We start from the raw sequence: 7,836 nt of genomic DNA on the forward strand, positions 1-7,836 counted from the left end.
ATCTTGATTACCTAGTCTTAGCCCCCCTACCTGTCTGCCTATCAAGGAGTCTCTAACTCCAGTCCCTCACCTCACTGGCACAGATGCTATCATGTAACATGATCACACGACTCTATTATCACGAGTCATGCTGTGTACCAAACGACTGTGCTTCAATATGATTAAAAATCTAATCCAGCCTCATGATAAATAATTTCATCTAAAATTTTGTTCTTTGTTTTTAAGTTGCCCCATTTTTGAGTACACAATAATTTGTATTTATTTATTTATTTATTTTTTGGCACTACCAATAATAAAAGACAGGGGACCATCTGCAGAATTTCAGCAACATTTCTGGTAACCTTTGTGGTGCAAGTCCATTTGATGAACTCAGGCAGGTCGCTGAAAGGCATAACACCCTGGAAAAGGCTAGAAGTTGGTCTTTAATTTCTGTTCTAGACACATTATAAACTTGAAAATTTATTTCCTAGTTGATTCAATCTGCCATCGCTAAATCTTTAGGGAGAATTACAGGAAGGGAGATAAAATCTTGGTAATTTATTCAATTTTATCACTTCCACTGATCCCATAAAAAGACTCCATCTGTCAAATTATCTTTTCCTTAAAAAAACAAAACTTTTCATCACTTTCTTTATATGGGTATGTTGAAAACGAGTAGTTTAAGTATCTGTGCCATGAAAACTATTGACGTTCCAATAAAATCTGTTCTTTTTGAATTATCTGTTCTGTGTCTCTTTAGAGAGGGAAGGGCCGCATCTATCATTGTTTATAATTCGCTCCCGCAGCACAGGATTTATTGCTTTGGGTGAATACATTACGGCATATTTGAGAAGTGCGGAGTGAAATATTCTTATGCTAACACGTTCTATGATTGGGACTCCAATCCATTATCAGTACATCTTTCTTTTACAAATTTCTGTCTGGGTTCTCTTGAAAGCACAAGTGGAGAGGATTAACAAGAAGAGAAACCGATTGAGCTATTCTTTAATCTTGTGTCCGTGACCTTATTTCTGAAGTCACGGGCTGTGTGTAAGCCACACACCCGAGAACCTGGGTTTCATCACAAAGCCCTCCCCATTGGGTTTTCTGGTTTCTAACCTCTGAGTGTTTGGTTAGCCCTCACACAGTGTCAGGATGTTCCTTCTCTCTTCAAGAGGTTCCCAGGATTCTGAGACAAAATTCAGGACAGCCCAGTTAAATGTGAGTTTCAGATAACAGGGAATACCTTTTCAGTAGATGACCCACATAAGATTTACTATATCCTATATTTTTATTTGCTAAATCTGGGACTCTGTTCCTGACATCTCTTTCTCTCAGGGAAAAAGTGGACTACATTAGCAGAAAATTTCTCTACCTCCTGACATCTCTTCTACAAATGTACCGTCTGGAGACACACCCTGACCTGTCTCCTTCATTCCAGTCACTGGCCACATAAATTATCCCCTGCTGAGGTCTTGGTCACTTTCCATCTATGATTCATTGGATGTCCTGACCTTTGGGTGCAAAGTGCAAAACCACAGGCTACAGTTCAGTAGGAACAATGTTATAAAGCCTGGCCCTGGATGGACAGACAGATGGACGGACGGATAGGCGGGCGGGCGGGTGGATGGATGGATGGGTGGATGGGTAGATGGATGGAGTGTGTGGTGGGAGGGATGGATGGGTGGATGGATGGATGGATGGATGGATGGATGATTGGAGTATGTGGAAGGAGGGATGATGAATCAGTGTGTGGATGGATGAGTGTGTGGAAGGAGGGGTAGATAGGTGAATGGATGGTACACAGTAAAGGAAAAATGAACCTAAAATAATATAGGTTGCCCAAAAAAAAGAACTGTACTGAAATTTGTAACTTGTATAAGAAAAAAATCTGTAACTCTAGTACTGGGGTGGTTTAAGCAGAGGATCTCAATGCAAAGTAAGCTACATAAATCAGGCGCTCCACCAGCCTGCCTTCCAGGAACTCAGTGCCAACGGCTTGTCATCACCTGCCACCACCAGGTGTGACACATTCCCATCATCACTATGCGTTGCTTACTTTCCTATGCTACATGCCCTTTAAAGGGTCCTTCTCAGTATCACAGCTCCCCCTTCTCTCCTTCTCCTGGTCCCTCTCTCTGCATGCCTGTCTCTCTGTCTCTATCTCTTGCTCAAGATGTCTACACGCTAAGATGCCCCCCTCCCCATTAAATCTGTTGCATGGCATGGAGTGATCTCTGTTGCACTACGTTAGGGCGTACCTTGGCCTAGACCCATCAAAATACCACCCCACCCCCACAGCCCACTAAATCCCAACACCCTGTCACAGAAAAAACAAACCAAAACACAAAGAAAACAGAACCTGAAAAAGAAAACAAAAACATTTTTAAAAAATCCAAAGTAATAGTTTTCCCAAACAATATACCATATCATTATCAACATGGTGCTGAAAGAAAGTAATTTTGTTGTCGTCGTGGGTTGTTTGTTCGTTGATGGGTTTTCACTCTGAAGTCTTGACTGTTCTGGAACTTACCATGTGGATCTACCTAGCTCTGCTTCACAAATGCTGGGACAAAAGGCGTGTGCCAACACAGCCAGCAAAGAAATATTCTTAACTAGCCATTTTCAAATGTTTAAATGAGCAAGCTACAAGAGAGATTAAGTTACTTTCTGTTTACTCTGTGGAAAGTTACATTACAAAACCACTGTCAAATGATGTGATTAAGAACTGTCAAGCTAAAGACAAAAAGTACCTCGGAAGTATTTAAAGCAGGTTTTTCCACTTGATAAAACTGTTTCTGGGGTTGGGGATTTAGCTCAGTGGTAGAGCACTTGCCTAGCAAGCACAAGGCCCTGGGTTCGATCCCCAGCTCCGGAAAAAAAACAAAAAATTGTTTCTGGCTCTTGTGATGCTGGGTACAGGCTGACTTTTTACACTTGATCTTAGCCAAAAGGCCGAGAAGCGATCAGGCTGACTTTTTAAAATGTGTAACTCTTTTATTTTTCTCATTCTAAACAAACCCTCGTTTGTGAGCCTGCTCTTTTATGTATTTTTTTTTAATGTATTATTATGGGAGGGGACTCCTGTCATGACCCACTGTGGCAGTCAGATTGATCTCAGGTCACAGGCATGCAGAGCGAGTAACTTTACCACAGAGCCACCCCATCCAGCCCTGCCCTGTGCTCAGAAACTGTTTCTATCTTTGCTGGACTGGAAAGGTATTATCTAGACTGCAAGCCCTTCAGGTTTGGAGAACAAAGAGAACAGGAAATGGAAATGGAGCAACCAATCAAAGTGAGAAGTGGTGGCCACCCGGGCTAGAGGCTGACAGCCCACAGTGGGTGGCGGGTGATGTTCTAGGTCAACAATCCAGAAGTTTTTTGAGGAGAGGTAAGAAGAGAACATGACAAATTCCAGAGAACAGCAGGGCCTTTGGCAGCCATGCAAACATCTCCTGGTTCTTTCTCTTCACTGACAAGAAGTCCCATTTAGAGAGGAATGGCTCCTTTTCTTTTGCTGTCTTCATGCCACTACCTTCAGGGTAACTAGTGATCCACTCCTCTCTCCTGTTTGGTGTTTGTTTGTTCGTTCCTCATTTTATTTTATGTTTATGTCTGTGCACCACAGGTGTGCAGTGCTCTCAGAAGCCCGAAGAGGTCATGGCATCTATCCCTTTAGAGTAGGGTTACAGAGGCCATGTAGGTGCTGGGAATCGAACCTGGGTCCTCTGGAAGAGTAGGCAGTGTTTATAACTGCTGAGTGTTAGGTCTCAAAGGGGGCATATGTCTAACTGAGGTGCCTAGTCAGCAAATCAAAACACACCTGGCTCCCTGTATTCCTCAGTCCCTGTCTGTGACAGGTAATGGCTGGCATACCCCACCTACTGCCCTAAACCTTTCCAGTCTAGGGACTGGGCTGCCCTTCCCCAGCTGCCCTCCTCTATGTAATTCATCCCTCTGGGTTATCCAGATCTTTGGTCTCTCCTTTACCCTTCTGGTGTCCCGGATCTACCCTCCCCCTCTCTTCACATGGTCCAGTTCAGTTCACTCTGGCCTCTCCCAGATGTCCCTGCCGCTGGCTACACTCTCCCTTTTAACCACAATAAACTTCCTCCACCACACCTAGGAGCAGTCCTGGCTTTCCTATTTATTGTCTCTTTTCAAACACGCGGCCATTCTCCACTGCTCCCAGTGTCTACATTTTTCAATGAGTGCCTACGGTTAAATGAATTTTCACACTGGTAGTAGGACCCGCTTCTCCCAAGTGTCCTGTTCACTAGTCAATATCTGAGGCATTGAGCACACTCTGACTTCTAACGCCATCCTTTAGCCAAGACTGGAAAGCCTTGTAGTCATTGGTGTTCCTACCCCACAGCCCCAGTTAGGGAAAGGAGCAGCTGCCTGGCCAGGTCTGTCAGTTCTTTCTCCATGAGTGTATAAATGAGAGAGAAGGAGAAAGATTCCATTCACTTGCCCTCTTTTTTTTTCGGAGCTGGGGACCGAACCCAGGGCCTTGTGCTTCCTAGGTAAGCGCTCTACCACTGAGCTAAATCCCCAGCCCCTCACTTGCCCTCTTTAGAGAGCTGGCTATGTGTAAAGTTTGAACCCCAGAGTGAGACTCACACATGGCAGGATGGGCTATGTAAAGGGCCTAGCTTTATAGGTCTTTGTGTTAGAAACCCACCCCTAACCCTACAGGACCCCAGTGACAAATATCTCTGTATTCCCATGAGAAATTTCTCCTTGGACCTCAGTGCAGGCGAGAGCTAATTTTAGTGTATTTACCCAGAAAAATATTCCTAAGCATCGCAGACAATTACTAGGCCATGGCAAGTGCCTATATGATGAAGAGACCTTTCTTTCCCAAACAAGGACTGCAGCAATTGGAATCTGAGGGTTTTCCTAAGGGAGGACTCTTGGCACTCACTTCAACTTGATTATAGAAAATGACATTGTGATGCATCACGTGGGCTTCATTATGGTCATTCAGACCATAGTCCAGCTGGTTTTTATGGAGATATAACTGGATGCAAATTGGATTTCTCTATAGGAAATTTAGATTATACTGTATTTCCTGGAGTGATAGAATGAGTGGCAAATTGATAAGAATTATCCTATGGGGTCTACTAATAATAATTATGAGAAATATTTTTTCTAACAGGCACATTTCATTGACTATAGGCAAATAAAGCCTTTATTTAAACTTTTAGGAGCTGACCTTGCCTAATGGCACAATGTGTTATTGTCTTCATCGTTTCCGGAAGGACATTCGACTTCACAGTATAGCGTTTAAGATTGTGAAGGGGCGGTGGGAGAGGTGGCCCAGCTGCTACACATTTGCTGCTTTTGCAGAGGGCCCAGTCCAACTCCCAGCACCACAAGGCAGCTCTCAATCCAGTTCTAAGGGTCTGGACACTCTCCTTGGAACACCTAGCCTCCATAGGCGTGCACGCACACACACACACACACACACACACACACACACACACACACACAGATAAGCATATGCACGCATACACATTTTTAAATATATATGTACATATACATATGTACATATACACACATATACATATGTACATATATACACATATATACATATATACACATATACACAAGTACACATATACACACATACACATATACATATATACACATATATCATATATATGTATATAAGTGTACATATATATATGAGGATCTCTAAAGTGTAATAATGTGTAGAAGGATGGTTAATTTTCAAAAGTTTTTGGGACTGGGAAACCTTTTAAGCTCTTTTCCATAAGACACACATGATAGTGTATGTATTGCAACACTGTCTAAAATTTGGGAACACTCCCTACAGCCAACTGATAGGACGTTGGTTAAGTGAATTAGAGAAGTCTATGTAACTATTACAAATGATAAGGTTGGTTTGCAGCCATCCATATGGAAGTGTATTCCATGGGAGAATCGAGATGCTCACCATAGGTAAAATGAGAGCTGAATGAACCTGAAATCTCATGTGATGTATATAAAATGTGAATCACAGCTTTCACATATGAACAAATGATTTCAATCCATCTATTATCCCTTTTATTACTTGTTTGTTTTTCCAGACTTGCTAGAGATCAAACAAATACTGGGCAGGTGCTCTCACCACTGGGCTAACAGTGTTAGCTCTTACGTGATTTTTAAAAACAATGCACACATATTATTTCACATCTAGAATCAACAATAGTAGTGTGTCTTACTTTTAAAAACCTCTTTACTTCTGAAAGGTAAACTCAAGGATGATGGTATAAAAGGTACTGGAAGACGCCCTATCCAACTTCTGCTCCGCTCTGACATCCCCCTCCAAGGGATTCACTCCCCTCTGGATGTCTGACAGATGGCCACTTGTAATTAATAGGGAACTCACTATTTCACAAGTTCACAGTCATTCTGATAGCATTTAATTTGGATGGATAATTGTGTTAGCAGCATTCCACTGAGAAAGGGAATCAAATTTGGAGAGCTGCAGAATACTCTGGCATACTCTGGATATGATGGCACCCCTGAATTATGACCGCATGCTCATAGCAAAGTGCTCTGTCGGAGATGAAGAGAAGAATACGGGCTCTGAATAAAAGGAATAAGGGGGACAGTTGCAGAGAAAACCAAGGTCAGAGGGCATTTACTGGGATGGAGAGAGACTGCGATGGCTATGCTCATCTTTTAATAGGACTGACTAGAAGTTTGCCTAGTGTTCCAGGGGATTCCATGGGTGAATGTGGAGACCAGAGATCAACACTGGTCACCTCCCTCTATCATGTCCCACCTTATTTTTTTGAGACAGGGTTTCTCACTGAGCCTGGAACTCACCCCTTGTTATACTGGTGGCCAACAAGCCTCCTGGGTCCTCCTATCTGCCTCTCACCGTTGGATTTATAGGGTACATGCCATCAGGTCTGTCTCTTTGCATGGGTACTGGGGATCTTAACTTGGGGCCCCATGCTTGAACAGCATGCTGGTTGCCCACTGAGCCATCTCCTTATTCTACCATGAAACTTTTTCATTCTCTTCTGCCTGCTGTATCAACAGCTCCTGCTGCCTTCACTTTACTGTTTCCGTCCTAAAATGTTTTTATTCTCACAAATTAAATTTGAGGTGAGGCTTTTTTTAAAATCTTGATTAATATGCAAAATGGATAAAGCACAATTATAAACAAAGAAAGTAAGAAATGGTCTTGAGCACCTTGGCTCAGGACAAGACTTCCCGATCACCAACAGCACAAGCAATAAGGGTAATAGTCAATAAATGGGACCTCATGAAAGCGAGAAGCTGCTCTATGGCAGAAGACACCATCACATACAGAATAGTAAAGAGCTTTACAAATCCACATCCAACAGAGGCTTAATATCTAAATGTATAAAGAGCTTTTTAAAAAACTGGATATTATGAGAACAAGTAACCCAATTTAAAAATGGGGCACATATCTAAACAGAGACTTCTCCAAAGATCAAACACACAAATGTGCAGCCATGATGGAAGTCTGTATGGCGGTTCCTCAGGAAGTCGGGAACTAGATCTATTCTACTATCCAGCTACACAACTCTTAGACATGTACCCAAAGGGAACATCTTACAGGGAAACTCTTACTCATCCATGTCCATTGCTACTCTACTCATAATCTCCAGAATTAGGAAACAGCCTAGATGTACATCAACAGATGAACAGATAAGGAAATTGTGGTACATTTACACAATGGAATATCATTCAGTTGTTAAAACTGAAACCATGTAAATCACAGCTAAGTTGATGTAACTAGAAAAAAAATCATCCTGAGTGAGGTAACCCAGACTCCAAGGCAAATATGGTATGTATTCTCTTATGGGTATC

General features: G+C 42.4%; 1 non-coding gene across 1 annotated transcript; it reads left to right on the forward strand.

Moving 5' to 3' along the window:
* Window positions 1-2,776: 2,776 nt before the first annotated feature.
* On the forward strand, window positions 2,777-2,857 carry Trnaa-agc62 (transfer RNA alanine (anticodon AGC) 62). Its single transcript has one exon. It is a non-coding gene; the product is annotated as a tRNA-Ala (tRNA).
* The last annotated feature ends 4,979 nt before the right edge of the window (window positions 2,858-7,836 follow it).

Source organism: Rattus norvegicus, chromosome 6, assembly GCF_036323735.1.
Source record: "Rattus norvegicus strain BN/NHsdMcwi chromosome 6, GRCr8, whole genome shotgun sequence".
Taxonomy (NCBI): domain Eukaryota; kingdom Metazoa; phylum Chordata; class Mammalia; order Rodentia; family Muridae; genus Rattus; species Rattus norvegicus.